This window comes from Monodon monoceros, unplaced genomic scaffold (genome assembly GCF_005190385.1).
Source record: "Monodon monoceros isolate NGI ecotype Baffin Bay Population unplaced genomic scaffold, NGI_Narwhal_1 Super_Scaffold_18, whole genome shotgun sequence".
Taxonomy (NCBI): domain Eukaryota; kingdom Metazoa; phylum Chordata; class Mammalia; order Artiodactyla; family Monodontidae; genus Monodon; species Monodon monoceros.
Window position 1 is genome coordinate 12251459 of NW_021703774.1, and position 19794 is coordinate 12271252.

A 19794-nucleotide genomic window follows, 5' to 3' on the forward strand; every position below is an offset into this window, starting at 1 on the left:
TGCTGTGATTTATGTCAAAGACCGTCCTTCGTATGTTTTTCTTAAGAGTTTTATACTGTCTGGTCTTAAATTTAGGTCTCAAATCCATTTTGAGTTTATTTTTGTGGAAGGTGTTAGGGAGTGTTCTAATTTCAATCTTTTACATGTAGCTGTCCAGTTTTCCCAGCACCACTTACTGAAGAGACTGTCTTTTCTCCATTGTATATCTTTGCCTCCTTTGTCATAAATTAGTTGACCATAGGTGTGTGAGTTTATCTCTGGGCTTTCAATCTTGTTCCATTAATCTATGTTTCTGTTTTTGTGCCAGTACCATATTGTCTTGATTACTGTAGCTTAGTAGTATAGTCTGCAGTCAGTGAGTCTAATTCCTCCTGCTCCGTTTTTTTCCCTCAAGACTGCTTTGGCTATTCAGGGTCTTTTGTGTCTCCATATAAATTTTAACAAGATTTGTTCTAGTTCCATAAATAATGTCATTGGTAACTTGATAGGGATTGCATTGAATCTGTAGATTGCTTTGGGAAGTAGAGTCATTTTCACAGTATTGATTCTTCCAATCCAAGAACATGGTATATCTCTCTATATGTTGGTATCGTCTGTAATTTTTTTCATCAGTGTCTTATAGTTTTCTGCATACAGGTCTTTTGTCTCCCTAAGTAGGTTTATTCCTAGGTATTTTATTATTTTTGCTGCAATGGTAAATGGGAGTGTTTCGTTAATTTCTCTTTCAGATTTTTCATCATTAGTGTATAGGAATGCAAGAGATTTCTGTGCATTAACTTTGTATCCTGCAACTTTACCAAATTCACTGCTTAGCTCTAGTAGTTTCCTGGTGGCATTTTTAGGATTCCCTATGTATAGTATCATGTCATCTGCAAACAGTGACAGTTTTACTTCTTCTTTTCCAATTTGTATTCCTTTTATTTCTTTTTTTTCTCTGATTGCCGTGGCTTAACTATGTTGAATAATAGTGCTGAGAGTGGACATCCTTGTCTTGTTCCTAATCTTAGAGGAAATGCTTTCAGTTTTTCACCATTGAGGTTGATGTTTGCTATGGGTTTGTTGTATATGGCCTTTATTATGTTGAGGTAGGTTCCTACTGTGCCCACTTTCTGGAGAGTTTTTATCATAAATGGGAGTTGAATTTTGTCAAAAGCTTTACCTGCATCTATTGAGATGATCATATGTTTTTTATTCTTCAGTTTGTTAATATGGTGTATCCCATTGATTGATTTGCATATATTGAAGAATCCTTGCATCCCTGGGATAAATCCGACTTGATCATGGTGTATGATCCTTTTAATGTGTTGCTGGATTCTGTTTGCTAGTATTCTGTTGAGGATTTTTGCATCTATATTCATCAGTGATATTGGTCTGTAATTTTCTTTTTTGTAGTATCTTTGTCTGGTTTTGGTATCAGGGTGATGGTGGCCTCATAGAATGTGTTTGGGAGTGTTCCTTCCTCTGAAATTTTTTGGAAGAGTTTGAGAAGGATGGGTGTTAACTCTTCTCTAAATGTTTGATAGAATTCACAGGTGAAGTCATCTGGTCTTGGACTTTTGTTTGTTGGAAGATTTTTCATCACAGTTTCAATTTCATTACTCGTGATTGGTCTGTTCATATTTTCTATTTCTTCCTGGTTCAGTCTTGGAAGGTTACACCTTTCTAAGAATTTGTCCATTTCTTCCAGGTTGTCCATTTTATTGGCATAGAGTTGCTTGTAGTAGTCTCTTAGGATGCTTTGTATTTCTGCGGTGTTTGTTGTAACTTTCTCTTTTTCATTTATAGTTTTATTGATTTGAGTCCTCTGCTTTTTTTTTCTTGATGAGTCTGGCTAATGGTTTACCAATTTGGTTTATCTTCTCAAAGAACCAGCTTTTAGTTTTATTGATCTTTGCTATTGTTTCTATTTCATTTATTTCTGCTCTGATCTTGATGATTTCTTTCCTTCTGCTAACTTTGGGTTTTGTTTGTTCTTCTTTCTATAGTTCCTTTAGGTGTATCTTTAGATTGTTTATTTGAGATTTTTCTTGTTTCTTGAGCTGGGCTTGTATAGCCATAAACTTCCCTCTTAGAACTGCTTTTGCTGCATCCCATAGGTTTTGGATCATCGTGTTTTCATTGTCATTTGTCTCCAGGTATTTTTTGATTTCCTCTTTGATGTCTTCAGTGATCTCTTGGTTATATACTAACGTATTGTTTAGCCTCCATGTGTCTGTGTTTTTTACGTTTTTTTCCCTGTAATGCACTTCTAATCTCATAGCGTTGTGGTCATAATAGATGCTTGATATGACTTCAATTTTCTTAAATTTACTGAGGCTTGATTTGTTACCCAAGATGTGATCTATCCTGGAGAATGTTCCAGGTGCACTTGAGAAGAAAGTGTAATCTGCTGTTTTGGGATGGAATGTCCTATAAATATCAATTAAATCTATCTGGTCTATTGTGTCATTTAAAGCTTCTGTTTCCTTATTTATTTTCATTTTGGATGATCTGTCCATTGGTGTAAGTGAGGTGTTAAAGTCCCCCACTATTGCTGTGTTACTGTCGATTTCCTCTTTTATAGCTGTTAGTAGTTGCCTTATGTATTGAGGTGCTCCTACGTTGGGTGCATATATATTTATAATGTTATATCTTCTTTCTGGATTGATCCCTTGATTGTTATGTAGTATCCTTCCTTGTCTCTTCTAACATTCTTTATTTTAAAGTGTATTTTATCTGATATGAGTATTGCTACTCCAACTTTCTTTTGATTTCCATTTGCATGGAATATCTTTTTCCATCACTTCACTTTCAGTCTGTATGTGTCCCTAGGTCTGAAGTGGGTCTTTAGTAGACAGCATATATGTGTCTTGGTTTTGTATCCATTCAGCAAGTCTGTGTCTTTTGGTTAGAGCATTTAATCCATTCACGTTTAAGGTAATTATTGATATGTATGTTCCTATGACCATTTTCTTAATTGTTTTGCATTTGTTTTTCTAGGTGCTTTTCGCTTTTGCTTGTCTGTAAAGCTTTTGATTTCTCCATCGAATCTGAATGAGATCCTTGCCGGGTAGAGTAATCTTGGTTGTAGGTTCTTCCCTTTCATCATTTTAAGTATATCATGCCACTCTCCTCTGGCTTGTAGAGTTTCTGCTGAGAAATCAGCTGTTAACCTTATGGGATTTCCCTTGAATGTTATTTGTCGTTTTTCCCTTGCTACTTTCAATAATTTTTCTTTGTCTTTAGTTTTTACCAATTTGATTACTATGTGTCTTGGCATGTTTCTCCTTAGGTTTATCCTGTATGGGACTCACTGCACTTCCTGGACTTGGGTGGCTATTTCTTTTCCCATGTTAGGGAAGTTTTCAACTATAATCTCTTCAAATATTTTCTCTGGTCCTTTCTCTCTCTTCTCCTTCTGGGATCCCTATAATGCGAATGTTGTTGTGTTTAATGTTGTCCCAGAGGTCTTAGGCTCTCTTCAATGTTTTTCATTCTTTTTTCTTTATTCTGTTCTGTAGCAGTGAATTCCACCATTCTGTCTTGCAGGTCACTTATCTGTTCTTCTGCCTCAGTTATTCTGCTATTGATTCCTTCTAGTGCAGTTTTCATTTCAGTTATTGTATTGTTCATCTCTGTTTGTTTGTTCTTTAATTCTTCTAGGTGTTTGTTCTTTAATTCTTCAAGGTCTTTGTTAAACATTTCTTGCATCTTCTCGATCTTTGCCTCCATTCTTTTTCCGAGGTCCTGGATCATCTTCACTCTCATTATTCTGAATTCTTTTTCTGGAAGGTTGCCTATCTCCACTTCACTTAGTTGTTTTTCTGGGGTTTTATCTTGTTCCTTCATCAGGTACATAGCCCTCTGCCTTTTCATCTTGTTTATCTTTTTGTGAATGTGGTTTTTGTTCCACAGGCTGCAGGCTTGTAGTTCTTCTTGCTTTTGCTGTCTGCCCTCTGGTGGATGAGGCTATCTAAGAGGCTTGTGTAATTTTCTTGATGAGAGGGACTGGTGGTGGGTAGAGCTGACTGTTGTTCCGGTGGGCAGAGCTCAGTAAAGCTTTAATCCACTTGACTGCTGATGAGTGGGGCTGGGTTCCCTCCTTGTTGGTTGTTTGGCCTGAAGCAACACAACACTGGAGCCTGCCTGGGCTTTTTGGTGGGGCTAGTGACAGACTCTGGGAGGGCTCATGCCAAGGAGTACTCCCCAGAACTTCTGCTGCCATTGTCCTTGTCCCCACGGTGAGCCACAGCCACCCCCTGCCTCTGCAGGAGACCCTCCAACACTTGCAGGTAGGTCTGGTTCAGTCTCCCCTGGGGTCACTGCTCCTTCCCCTGGGTCCCGATGTGCACACTACTTTGTGTGTGCCCTCCAACAGTGAAGTCTCTGTTTCCCCCAGTCCTGGCAAAGTCCTGCAATCAAATCCCACTAGCCTTCAAAGTCTGATTCCCTGGGAATTCCTCCTCCCGTTGCCAGAACCCCAGTTTTGGAAGCCTGATGTGGGGCTGAGAACCTTCACTCTAGTGGGTAGACTTCTGTGGTATAAGTGTTCTCCAGTCTGTGAGTCACCCACCCAGCAATTATGGGATTTGATCTCACTGTGACTGCGCCTCTCCTACCACTTCATTGTGGTTTCTCCTTTGTCTTTGGATGTGGGGTATCTTTTTTGATGAGTTCCAGTGTCTTCCTGTCGATGATTCTCCAGCAGGTAGTTGTGATTCTGGTGTTCTCACAAGAGGGAGTGAGAAGACGTCCTTCTACTCCACCATTAACCTCCATGTCTTTGCATGGGACACTCCCGCTGTCCCCAAAGCCCTGTCTCCTCTTTTGCAATTAACTGATTCCTATTAATTCTTTAAGAGTCTGGCTTCATTTCCTTAACTCTCACCACTATTATTCAACGTAGTTTTGGAAGATATAGCCACACAAATCAGAGAAGAAAAAGAAATAAAATAATACAAATTGTAAAAGAGGAAGTAAAACTGTCAGTGCTTGCCAAAGACGTGATACTATACATAAAAATCCTAAAGATGTCACCAGAAAACTACTAGAAATAATCAATAAATTTGGCAAAGTTGCAGGATACAAAATTGATGCACAGAAATCTCTGGCATTCCTATACACCAACAACGAAAAATCAGAAAGAGAAATTAAGGAAACACTCCCATTTACCATTGCAAAAAAAAAAAGAATAAAATACGTAGGAATAAACCTGCCTAAGGAGGTGAAAGACTTGTACTCACAAAACTATAGAACACTGATGAAAGAAATCAAAGGTGACATAAACAGATGGAGAAATATACCATGTTCTTGGATTGGGAGAATCAATACTGTGAAAATGACTATATTACCCAAAGCAATCTACAGATTCAATGCAATCCCTGTCAAACTACCAATGGCATTCTTCACAGCATTAGAACAAAAAGTCTTGCAAATCCTATGGAAACAAAAAAGACCCCGAATAGCCAAAACAATCTTGAGAAAGAAAACCGGAGTTGCAGGAATCATGTTCCCCAACTTCAAACTATACCACAGAGCTACAGTAATCAAGACAGTATGGTATTGGCACAAAAACAGAAATATAGATCAGTGGAACAGGATAGAAAGCCCAGAGATAAACCCATACAAATATGGGGACCTAATTTATGACAAAGGAGGCAAGAACATACAATGGAGAAAAGACAGCTTCTTCAATAAGTGGTGCTGGGAAAACTGGACAGCTACATGTAAAAGAATGAAATTAGAACCCTAACACCATACACAAAAATAAACTCAAAATGGATTAAAGACTTAAATGTAAGACCAGACACTGTAAAGCTTTTAGAGGAAAACAGGAAAAACACACTTTGACATAAACCACAGCAAGATCTTTCTTGACCAACCTCCTAGAGTAACAGAAATAAAGACAAAAATAAACAAATGGGGCTTAATTAAACTTAAAAGCTTTTGCACAGCAAAGGGAATCATAAACAAGACAAAAAGACAACCCTCAGAATGGGAGAAGATATTTGCAAATGAAACAACAAAGGATTAATCTCCAAAATATACAAACAGCTCATGGAACTCAATATCAAAAAAACAAACAATCCAGTTAAAAAATGGGTAGAAGACCTAAATAGACATTTCACCAAGGAAGACATACAGATGGCCAACAGGCATATGAAAAGATGCTCAGCATCACTTATTATTAGAGAATTGTAAATCAAAACTACAGTGAGGTATCACCTCACGCTGGTAAGAAAGACCATTATCAAAAAAGCTAGAAACAATAAATGCTGGAAAGGGTGGGGTGAAAGGGAACCCTCCTACACTGTTGGTGGGAATGTAAATTGATACAACCACTATGGAAAACAGTATGGCGATTCCTTAAAAAACAAAAAATAAAACTACCATATGACTCAGCAATCCCACTACTGGGCCTATACCCTGAGAAAACCATAATCCAAAAAGAGATATGCACCACAATGTTCATTGCAGCACTATTTACAATAGCCAGGATATGGAACCAACCTAAATGTCCATCGACAGCTGAATAGATAAAGAAGATGTGGCACATATATACAATGGAATATTACTCAGCCACAAAAAGAAATGAAATTGAATTATTCTTAGTGATGTGGATGGACCTAGAGTCTGTCATACAGGGTGAAGTAAGTCAGAAAGACAAATCAAATGCCGTATGCTAATGCATATATACAGAATCAAAAAAAAAAAAAAGTGGTGCTGATGAACCTAGTTGCAGGGCAGGAATAAAGAGGTATACCTAGAGAATGGACTTGATGACATGGGTTGGGAGGGCAAAGCTGTGGTGAAGTGAGATTAGTATCGACATATATACACTACTGAATGTAAAATAGTTGGCTGGTGTGAAGCAGCATCATAGCACATGGAGATCAACTCGATGCTTTGCGAAGACCTAAAGGGGTGGGATAGGGAGGATGGGATGGAGGCTCAAGAGGGAGAGGATATGGGGACATGTGTATGCGTATAGCTGATTCGCTTTGTTGTGCAACAGAAACTAACAATGTATTGTGAAGCAATTATACTCCAATAAAGATCTAGTAAAAAAAAATAAAGTAATACAATATACAGTCACTTATGTCTGGTTTGCTTTAGCTGAGCATAATAAGGTTCAGCCACATCATAGCATGTATCTGTAGTTAATTCCTTTTTATTGCTCAATACCATCCCATTCTATGTATACCATATTTTGTCTATCTAGTCACAAAGTGTATGTCACTTAGGTTGTTTCCAATTTTTGTTATTATGAATAATGCTGCAAAAACCATCCATATGTAAGTCTCTGTGTGGAAACATATACCATTTCTCTTGAGCTTACAACCCCTGATGTGGCTGAATTGCTAGGTCATGTTAAAAAATTATGCTTACTATTCTAAGGAACTGCAAAATGTTTTCTAAAGTGCATCATTTTACATTACCACCAGCAATGCATGAGCATTCTCTTTTCTTCACATACTGTTCAACATATGTAGTTATCTGTCTTTTCATTCTTTTTTACATATTGCTGGAAAGAATTTGATAGCAGTTTTGTCCAGAATTTTAATTATATTTTCATAAGAGATACTGTAATTTTCTCTTTTTGTAATATCCTTTAATATTTTCACTTCCATGATTTTCTCACTTTGTAAAATTAACACAAAAGTGTTCTTTATCCCCTCTATTTTCTAAAAAAGATTCTGTGAGAGAAGTACTTGTGATGCCACTTGGGGGCAGGAGTTTTCTATAAGTAGAGTTTTCCTCTTTTTTTTTTTTTCATAGCTATAGGACTATTCAGATTTTAAATTATTCCTGAGGAATATTTGGTCGTCTTTATCTTTAAAGGAATTTTTCCTTTTTATTTAAGATGCCCGGTTTATTGTCATGCAACTGTTTGTGAGAGTCTCTGATACTTATTTTATTGTGTGATATGTAGGATATCTTCTCTTTCATTCTTGATACTGATAATTTATATTTCCCCACTCTTTTCTTTGAGAACTCTAGCTAGGATTTTATTTTTGCATAACTTTTTTTTCAAATACTAAAATTTGTTTCATTGATTTTTCCTGTTTCTCTTCTCTTTTCTATTCATTTGATTTCCTCTTTTACCTTTAGTATGCATTATCTTCTATATAATTTGGGTTTAATTTGCTGTTTGTTTTCTAGCTTAAGGGGAAAACAGATAACTTATTCAAGAATTTTCTTCATTTTAATGTCATTATTTAAAGTTATAAATTTGCCTCTAACTCACTTTTAACACTATCCAACAACTTGTGACACTGTTTTTGTATTACCATTTGCTAAAAATAATATATTACTATATTATAATTTTTATTACCCATGGATATGAGCTGTTTAATTTGCATATATTTGGGGTTTTCATTCAGATATTTTTATTTATTTCTAGTTTACAGAAATATTTATAGTATTTCAATAATTTAAAGTTTATTCAGGCTTTTTTGTGGTGGAGCATATGGTCTAAATTGGTAAATATGCCTCATGCACTTGAAAACACTATATATTTTTCAGTTGTTGAAGTACAATATTGCACAGATATCAATTAAAATGGTTGTTTTTGTGGCTTTCTAAATAATTAATACTATTTTTGTTTAATTTTTCAATCAGTTATTGAGAGAGGACTTTAAAATCTCCATCTGAGATTTTGTCTTTACCTTTATTTGTCACAGTTTTTTCCTTCCTCTATTTTTGTGCTATTATTATTATTATTATTTGCAGTATGCGGGCCTCTCACTGTTGTGGCCTCTCCCGTTGTGGAGCACAGGCTCCGGACGCACAGGCTCAGCGGCCATGGCTCACGGGCCCAGCCACTCCGCGGCATGTGCGATCTTCCCGGACCGGGGCACAAACCCGTGTCCCCTGCATTGGCAGGCGGACTCCCAACCACTGCATCACCAGGGAAGCCCTGTGCTATTATTAAATTAATACACATCTGGATATATTAGCACTTTTCTATGTTATTAAGGTGATAAATTAACTTTTTTTTGAAGTGCATGCAGTGAAGTAGCTTAAGTAGAGTGCACATTGCTTGTCATGTAAAAGGTGCTGAATAAATCATTTTTTATTGAAGTATAGTTGCTGTACAATATTATACAAGTTACAGGTGTATGACATAGTGATTTACAATTTTTAAAGGTTATACTCCATTCATAGTTATCATAAATATTGACTCTATTCCCAACAACGCACAACATATTCTTGTAGCTCATCCCGCACCTAACAGTTTGTATCTCCTACTCCTTTCCCTTAACTTTTTTATCATTAAGAAAAATACATTTTTATCTCCATTAGAATTTCTTGTCTTGAGATCTGTTTTAACTAGTATCATCATAGCTTCATAACAATTTCTGCATCCATTTATTTGTGCTACTGTTGGCAGAAATTTTACTTCAACTTAGGTTATAAAATTCTACAATATATATACAATGGAATATTACTCAGCCATTTAAAAGAATGAAATAACACCATTTGCAGCAACATGGATGGACCTAGAGATTGTCATACTGAGTGAAGTAAGTCAGATAGAGAAAGAAAAATATCATATTATATTGCTTATAAGTGGAATCTAAAAATAAATGATACAAAGAACTTACAAAACAGAAACAGACTCACAGACTTAGAGAATAAACTTATGGTTACCAGCGGGGAAGGGATAGTTAGGGAGTTTGGGATTGACATGTACATACTGCTATGTTTAAAATGGATAACCAAGAAGGACCTACTGTATAGCACAGGGAATTCTGCTCAATATTATGTAACACCCGAAATGGGAAAATAATTTGAAAAGGAATAGATACATGTATATACATAATTGAATCACTTTGCTGTACCCCTGAAACTATCACAACATTGTTAATCAACTATACTCCAATGTAAAATAAAAAGTTAAAAAAAATTCTACAACACATTGCTATTGTTTTTGTTTCTTTAAAGAGTCAACAATCTATTAAACTTAAAACTGGATAGAAGTATTTTACACTTACCCATTTAGTTATAATTTATATTGTTCTACATTCCTCTGTATAGATCTATGTCTCTATGTGATATAATTTGCCTTTGGTCTATAGTACTTTGTCTCCCTTCCTTCCTTCCTTCCTTCCTTCCTTCCTTCCTTCCTTCCTCCCTTCCTCTCTCTCTCTCTCTTTCTCGATTTTTCTTTCTTCTTTCTTTCTGCAGGCTTGCTAGTAAAAATGTTTTATAATCGTTTATCTCCAAGTCTTTGTTTCACTTTCATTTATCAAGCATGTTTTCTCCTGATAAAGCTATACAGTCTGCCATTTTTTTTAAAGCTTTAAAGACGTCATTCTATTGTCTGTTAACCTTGTGTACTGTTTCTATTTAGAAATCAGTGGAATTTTTTGGTTTTTCTTTATATGTAAATTGATTTTGGGGTGTTTTTTTTGCTTTGTGTTCTGATTGCCTTTTAAATTTCCTATTTACACTGGCTTTTACTGACTTAGGTATGATCTACCTAAGGTTGTTTTTCTTTTTGTCTTGCTTTGGGTTTGTTGTTTTGTTGATATATGAGTTAATATTATTTCATAAAATTTGAAAAATGTGTGCATTAGTTCTTCTAACATTTATTTCTGCTTTGATTTTTCTCTTTTTTTTTCTTTTTTCCCCTATTCCTCTGCGCTTCAGCTTAGACAGCTTCTCTTGACCTATCTTCAAATTTTAACTAATCTTTTCTTTTGCAGTATTCAATCTGTCTTTAAATTCCTCTATTATGTTACATATGTTTCAGTTCTAGGCTTTTTATCTATCTCCTTATATTCTTTATAGTTATCAGTAGAAAATCTTCATTGGTTCCATTACATCCATTATTTACATTAAATCTTTAGACATGTTTATAATAGCATTTTCTAAGCCCTTAACTTAAAACTCCAACATAAAGTTGTTTCTGAGTCTATATTTATTATTTATTTATTTATTTAATTTCTAGTTGGTGAAATTGTATTGCTTCTTCACAACTCTTGGAACTATTTTAATTGTATTCCAGATATTATGAATGCTGCCTTGTAAAGAATCTGAGTTTTCTTTTCTTCTCTTAAAAGTAAATTATGGTATAAATATAATATAAATATAAATAGCTAAGAGGAAAAATATACTAACAAATGACTAAAGCAAAAAAATTTTGAATGGTTAGAAATGTCATATATACAACATTTATTAATATGTAGATACTAGCAATTAAATTATTATAGAAAGAAAAATTTAAAAAGAAAAATTGTTTTAAATGTTGAATCTGAAAGAGTATAGATTTTAACCAACTATCTGAGCAATGTATATGAGTAGATATTTCTCATCTTTTTAAGTGTTTCGTTGTTCTAACTTGATTTCAAGCTCTTTGAGGACTGTAATATTTGCTTAGCTGTGCTTAAAAACCCAAGAATATATTCCTTAATAGTAAGTTAGCATGACTTGGTACAGATCACTAAACTATAATTATTAGAGAAATATGATAGCTATGTAAGTGAATTCTTGGAGTGAAATAAACAATGATGGGATTTATTTGAGCTAGAAAAGCTCACTACACATGAAAGTTATAATTCAGCTATCCAAGAATAAGAGTATCAGACCCTCACTAAGTTATTTAGGTTCCTTGTGTCTTGTAAAATGTCTCTTTCCTCAATATTTCATAATCATTTGATGATAACTATGTATATATTGTTGACTAGGGATATTAAGAATGTTTATGAGATATTATTTAAAGGCAAAGCATAATGAGATAATTAGATAGCTAATGGAGATATTATGAAGTTATATTTTTTACTGTATTTTGAATAAGCACTTTGAACTAAGAATCAGGACAGCTGTAGTTGGCAGTAAACTGTAGGATCCAAAAGAGGGTATCTATCCTAGGGGTGTATGTGTACATTTGTGTGTGTATCCTAATTGTATTATGTCATTTATAAAGTAAAATTCAATTGTAATGATCAAAGAATATTCAATTTAAGGATTAATATTTATTTGAAAAATATGTGAAAAAATGATAAAAATTACAGTTGATAGTATCTTTTATATAGATTCAGTAAAAATAAATTCAATTATGAATATTTTAAAGTCTGGATATATCTACCTACATTTTCTAGTTATTGTTTAATGGCCAGGAATTGTACTTATCATGTTCTATTTAGCATTTCAATTTTGGTTATCTAGCTTTCATTAGTAAAGTAAGTCCGACTTTTATTGCTTTGAAATTTCTTGTTGGAAAAAGTTACATGTGGGTATTGATTTTTCTTCATGCAAGTTCTAATTGCTTATTTCCTGCACCAGTTGATATAATTGTTCATTAATGATTTTTTGTTCCTTCTTTGCATCACTGATTAGTGATTTGTGTCTCAGATAAGTTCAAACTAACATGCCTTAAAATAAAGACCTGATTACTCAGCCATAAAAAGGAACAAAATTGGGTCATTTGTTGAGACGTGGATGGATATAAAGACTGTCATACAGAGTGAAGTAAGTCAGAAAGAGAAAAACAAATATCGTATATTAACACATATATGTGGAACCTAGAAAAACGGTACAGATGAACCGGTTTGCAGGGCAGAAATTGAGACACAGATGTAGAGAAGAAACGTATGGACACCAAGCGGGGAAAGCGGCAGGGGGTTGGAGGTGGGATGAATTGGGCGATTGGGATTGACATGTATACACTGATGTGTATAAAATTGATGACTAATAAGAACCTGCTGTATAAAGAGATAAATAAAATTCAAGAATTAAAAAAAATTTTTTTTAATAAATAAAAAATAAAGACTTGAAAGTAATGCTCAGTTTCACTAAGTCTGTGTTTTTTGAAAACAAGATTTAGATGTAAATAAATGGGGAAAAAAACTGGTAAATTATTCCTACCTCTTTACATGAAAAAGAAAACAACTCTTTCTCTTTCTCCAACCCCCCTTTCTCCTTCTTCTCCTTTCTTCTACTTTAGGCCTGACAAATATCACCATGTCCTCCTATTGGGGAAGCTAGTAAAGTACTCTTGTTCAGGCTTCAGAGGCGACACTAGGCCTCTCTCTGATCGGACAATGACGTTGAAGCTGGCTGCGTGCCTAACTGCTGAGCTACACCCAGGCCAGCAGGGGTGGCGAAAGTTCGCACTGTAAACCACTAGATAAGACAGAGAGTAAGTCATGGGACTTCTCGCACCTTGAGGGTCTGGCCATCCCCCGGGGATCAAGAACATTCCAAGACTTACGGGTTAAGACCTAGGCATTTATGACAGCAACCAGAGCTGCAAAGTTGCACATAGGCTGATTGTTATCAGCCTGCGGCCTGGTGCTAAAAGCTGGGCTCCTTCGAGTGGCAAACGTTAAGTCTCACCTGTGGGATGGACGTACCATCCGGGACCTTCCCAACTGGGACTCCAGATTGATGTTCAAGGGACTTCCCAGCACTGCTTGGATCTGGATGTAGGTGCTTCCCCAATTCGGTGATGTATAAACCTCTGTCTTTACTATTCTTTCTTAGTTAGTTATACTATTCTTTTCTTTATTAGTATACTGTAATATTTGTTAATTCAATAAACTCTCTCTAAATTCTTGTTTAACTGAGTGTAGAGTGGTTACTTTGCCAGCGAATGCTACGAACCTTGAAACTGAAAGTAAGGCTTTTGGCAAAACACCTCCACAAGGTGGAAGGCTACTGTACCCATACAGTGGAAATATTCTTACAACACGTCCTTGCTTCTCTTCCTCTGTGAATCATAAAACCTCTATGATCTGAGTTTACTAGATACATAGAGAAATTCTAGATATATAGAATTACTTTCTACATTCATTTCAAAACCTAACTTTCAAAATTATTATCTCACACCAACAAATAATAATTTGACTTTCAAAACACAACAGTAAGCTAGTAAGTCTAGTCACTAGTATACCCTTTCTTGAAGCACCAACTATTTGATACAATGAAGGAAAGCCCCAGAACTAAATGACTTAAAGTGGATAAACACAAAAATCTGAGGAAACATTTTCAAAATAATTATAACTATCGTACATAAAGAAACATATAATCAAATGAATATATCACCATAAATACCATATAAGTGTACATTTCAGTGTGGTGCTTATGTATTCAAGCTATCTTCCTTTGATAATTACTGAACTGATAGGTATGGGCTAGAGTCTGCTGAAGCTCCTTTTAAATTCATTTCAGTTTAGGTATTTTTCTTTTGATTATTAAGTCCTTTAGTTGTGTTTCCTAAATGTTGGCAGGCTTTTGTCTCATATTTCTAAAATAGTCCTAAAATCTACAATCAACACACATCTGGATAACATAACAAAATTGGCCAAAGACAGAAAACACTTTCTGTGTGGTCCTGAAACCATTATTACTAACAATTTTTAAAGAATGGTATCCATATATATTTTACAGTCAATGAACATTAGTTAAATTATTATTGTGCTGAATAAAAATATTACATACTGCATGATTCCTTTGATACAGTATTACATTCTCAAAGTGACAAAACCATACTGACGGACATTGATCAGTGGTTGCCAGTGGTTAGTTTGGAGAGAAGGTGTGACTGTAAAGGGAAAGCACAAGCGAGCTTTGTAGTGATGGGAACTGTTCTGTGTCCTGATTATGGTGTTAGTTACACAAATCTATACATGTGTTAAGTTCTATGGAACTGTACACCATAAATATATATCTATGATGTAGAATAATTTAAATAAATAATTAGTATAGTAAAATTTCTTTGTTATATTTACTTTCATTTAGGTCATTCATTTTTATGTCAATAAACAGAAACATAAAAATAATCTAAACATCAGTGAAAGAAGAAAAATATAAAACAGGTGGAATCATAACAAAGATTATTGAGGCAAATATAATTACTGAAAATTTATGAAGTGTCAATTTGCTAGATGTTCAATATTAAAGTGCTTGTGTGTGTGTGGGTGTGTGTGTGTGTTGGTGTACAGAGAGATAATTAAAACTAATCAATCTGCAGCTTTGGCATTTTTCAATTTAAATATAACAAGCTTGAGATGAAGAGCAGTTTTAAGTTTAGCAAATTCTGATTTGCTTAAAAGATCCATGCGAGGTTTGACTATTGGCATACATCATACCTGATTTGAGCCTGCTTTTATTTCTAGATACTGCAACTATTCCCTCTACACGTAACAAATCTGTAGCTATTGCTAGCTTATTTCGAAACCTCAAAGGAACAATCACATCTTATCCGTGGCCACAGACGAGCAACATTTGTTAAAAATTCAGAATCTCAGGCCTCAGCTCAGACATGTTAAATCAGAATCTATATTTACACAGATAGCCAGTGGTTTGTCTGCATAATAAAGTTAGAGAATGTGGACCTAGGTTAACCTGTAGTTCTATAAATTTGGCAACCAAATAATAACTAATGGTCATGGCTCTACCTGCAAAATGGACTTGTTTCTCTCCATTACATGCCAAAATTTTCTTTGAGAAACTGTCATCATGTCCTACTTGATCTAATTCAAGTAAAACTATTTAGTGATACCATTTCCACTTACCTTCTCTTCAACCATTGCTCTGTCAAGCAGCAGCCAGAGTGATCTTTTCTAATAAGAAAAGGTCATGCAATTCTGATTAAAATATTTCAAAAATCCCCACACATTTCTGTTCTAGTCATCTACTTCTGCATAACAAATCATCCAACAACATAGTGGTATAAAACAACCACCATTTTATTACAAATATTCTTGGTTCAGAATTTCAAAAAGCACATAGCATAAATACTTCTTAAATTCTTTATGATATCTGGGCTTTCATTCTGGGTGACTGAAAGAGCTACAGGTGTTCTGCATGGCTGGAGACTAGGACAACCAGGTCTGTAGCATCCATTTTTGTGGTATTTTCCTCACACACATATCTAGTGCCTGAGCAAGGATGGTGGAAGGACTGCACAGCAGGATGGTACCAGGGTACACAAACTTCTGACACAGTAACTAAGAGCTGCAAGAGCAAATGTTCCCAGTGGCCAAGGCAGATACTGCACAACCATTTATGACCTAGTTATCGTCATGGAAGTCTCATAGAGTCACTTCCACTATATTGGTAAAAGGAGTCACAAGTCTGGCCATATTTAACAGGAGTGGCCGTAAATCCTACTTCACATTAGAGGGTTGTCAAAGAACATCTATCAAGTTTTAAAACGATCACAGTACACCTTCTGGACAAAAATTTTTTATAGTCTTCCCAAATGAAAAATGCACTTGCCTTTCCCCAGACCTCAAATAGTTGTACTCCTTTTTTAAGTAATATTATCATTAAGTGAAATCCAGAATAAAAGGGATTGAAATGTGTAAGCTTGCTTTCTGCAGAAAGAAGCATGGAGACTTTTAATCTTACAAAATGTCTTCTTTTAGTCCAAGCTGATAAAATTCTTATAAGAATGTTTTGGGTCTCTTAAGTATCGGTTAGACTCCATCAGACACATGTCACTCATACAAATCTTTTAAGATACTCCCTTCTCCATCTTGATCTCCTTTGAAGCTTCTCTGCAACACAACCCTTAAGTAATGTGCAGAAGCTCTCTTGTTTAGTGAAGTGGATTTAAAAATCATGACAACATTCATAGAAGACCTTTTGTCTATTTAAAAATATTTTTGAGACAACACCTTAAATCTTTACAAGGTCTTAAAAAGAGTTTTATTTATTGTGCATTCAATTTTTACCCTGAGAACACATTTTCCTGACAATAACCTCGATTTTCCATTTACCCTGTGAGCAATAAAACACTAAGATCTACCAGTAATATTTCTAAGATAAGCTGAAGTGGAATTTCTGATAGAAATATCATGGATAAAATTGTCTACACAGAAAACCTAAAATATAAACCTAAAACCTAAAATATAAATTTTTGCATGATATCAAAAGCTATTTGAATATAAACTAGGCCTTATAAAATACAAGAGGCATACATAAACAACATATAATACATATGCATATAGAATTTAAAAGGTAGTAAATTTAAGAAACTACATGAGGGCTTATACTAACTGAGAAAGGGAGTCACTGCATGTGATTTGGAGATAAAGGCTGACATAACTTGGAGATAAAGGCTGACTGAACAACGTGAAATATCTGAGGAAAATTTACAATATCAACACTATGCCAAAAATTCCCTAGTGATTCCATTTCTTGTTTCAGACACAAATTGGACCCCAAATTAGCATATTCTGATTTCCCCATTTCTGTGTTTTTATTTTTTATTTAGTTACTTTTTTAACACCTTTATTGGAGTATAATTGCTTTACAATGGTGTGTTAGTTTCTGCTTTATAACAAAGTGAATCAGTTATACATATACATATATTCCCATATCTCTTCCCTCTTGCATCTCCCTCCCTCCCACCCTCCCTGTCCCACCCATCTAGGTGGTCACAAAGCATTGAGCTGATCTCCCAGTACCATGCGGTTGCTTCCCACTATCTATTTTACATTTGGTAGTGTATATATGTCCATGCCACTCTCTCACTTCATCCCAGTTTACACTTCCCTCCCTGTGGCCTCAAGTCCATTCTCTACGTCTGCGTCCTTATACCTGTCCTGCCCATAGGTTTGTCAGAACCTTTTTTTTTCTTAGATTCCAAATATGTGTCAGCATACAGTATTGTTTTTCTCTTTCTGACTTACTTCACTCTGTATGACAGACTCTAGGTCCATCCACCTCACTACAAATAACTCAATTTCGTTTCTTTTTATGGCTGAGTAATATTGCCTTGTATATATGTGCCACATCTTCTTTATCCATTCACCTGTCCATGGACACTTAGGTTGCTTCCATGTCCCGGCTATTATAAATAGTGCTGCAATGAACATTGTGGTACATGACTCGTTTTAAATTATGGTTTTCTTAGGGTATATGCCCAGTACTGGGATTCCTGGGTCATATGGTAGTTCTATTTTTAGTTTTTTAAGAAACCTCCATACTGTTCTCCATAGGGACTGTATCAATTTACATTCCCACCAAAGTTCAAGATGGTTCCCCTTTCTCCATACCATCTCCAGCATTTATTGTTTGTAGATTTCCTGATGACGGCCATTTCTTCCCAGTGTGAGGTGATACCTCATGGTAGTTTTGATGTGCATTACTCTAATAACTAGTGATGTTGAGCATCTTTTCATGTGTTTGTTGGCCATCTGTATGTTTTCTTTGGAGAAATGTCTATTTAGGTCTTCTGCCCATTTTTGGATTGGGTTGTTTGTTTTTTTGATTGTTTTTTTGATATTGACCTGCATGAGCTGCATGTGTATTTTGGAGATTAATCCTTTGTCAGTTGCTTCGCTTGCAAATATTTTCTCTCATTCTGAGGGTTGTCTTTTTGTCTTGTTTATGGTTTCCTTTGCTGTGCAAAAGCTTTTAAGTTTCATTACATCCCATTTTAAAATTTTTGTTTTTACTTCCATTTCTCTAGGAGGTGGGTCAAAAAGGATCTTGCCGTGATTTATGCCATAGTGTGTTCTGCCAATGTTTTCCTTTAAGAGTTTTATAGTGTCTGGCCTTACATTTAGGTCTTTAATCCATTTTGAGTTTATTTTTGTGAATGGTGTTAGGGAGTGTTCTAATTTCATTCCTTTACATGTAGCGAACTAGTTTTCCCAGCGCCACTTATTGAAGACACTATCTTTTCTCCATTGTATATTCTTGCCTCTGTTATCAAAGATAAGGTGATCATCTGTGCGTGAGTTTATCTCTGGCCTTTCTATCTTGCTCAATTGATCTATATTTCTGTTTTTGTGCCAGTACCATACTGTTTTGATTACTGTAGCTTTGTAGTATAGTCTACTGAAGTATAGACTGTAGTATATACTGTAGTATAGTCTCCCTGAAGTCAGGGAGCCTGATTCCTCCAGCTCTGTTTTTCATTCTCAAGATAGCTTTGGCTATTCAGGGTCTTTTGTGTTTCCACACAAATTGTGAAAATTTTTGTTCTATTCTGTGAAAAATGCCATTGGAGTTTCATAGGGATTGCATTGAATCTGTAGATTGCTTTAGATAGTATAGTCATTTTCACAATATTGATTTTTCCAATCCAAGAACATGGTATATCTCTCCATCTGTTGGTATCATCTTTAATTTCTTCCATCAGTGTCTTATAGTTTTCTGCAAACAGGTTTTGTCTCCTTAGGTAGGTTTGTTCCTAGGTATATTGTTCTTTTTGTTGCAGTGGTAACAGGTTGTCCATTTTATTGGCATAGAGTTGCTTGTAGTAATCTCTCATGACCCTTTGTATTTCTGCAGTGTCAGTTGTTACTTTTCCTTTTTCATTTCTAATTCTATTGATTTGAGTCTTCCTCCTTGTTTTCTTGATGAGTCTGGCTAAGGGTTTATCAATTTTGTTTATCTTCTCAAAGAACCTTTTAGTTTTATTGATCTTTGCTATTGTTTCCTTCATTTCTTTTTCATTTATTTCTGATCTGATATTTATGATTTCTTTCCTTCTGCTAACTTAGGGTTTTGGTTGTTCTTTCTCTAATTGCTTTAGGTGTAAAGTTAGGTTGTTTATTTGAGAGTTTTCTTGTTTCTTGAGGTAGGACTGTATTGCTATAAACTTCCCTCTTAGAACTGCTTTTGCTGCATCCCATAGGTTTTTGGCCATTGTGTTTTCATTGTCATTTGTTTCTAGGTATTTTTTGATTTCCTGTTTGATTTCTTCAGTGATGTCTTGGTAATTTAGTATCGTATTGTTTAGCTGCCATGTGTTTGTATTTTTCACAGTTTTTTTCCTGTAATTGATATCTAGTCTCAGAGCACTGTGGTCGGAAGAGATACTTGATATGATTTCAATTTTCTTAAATT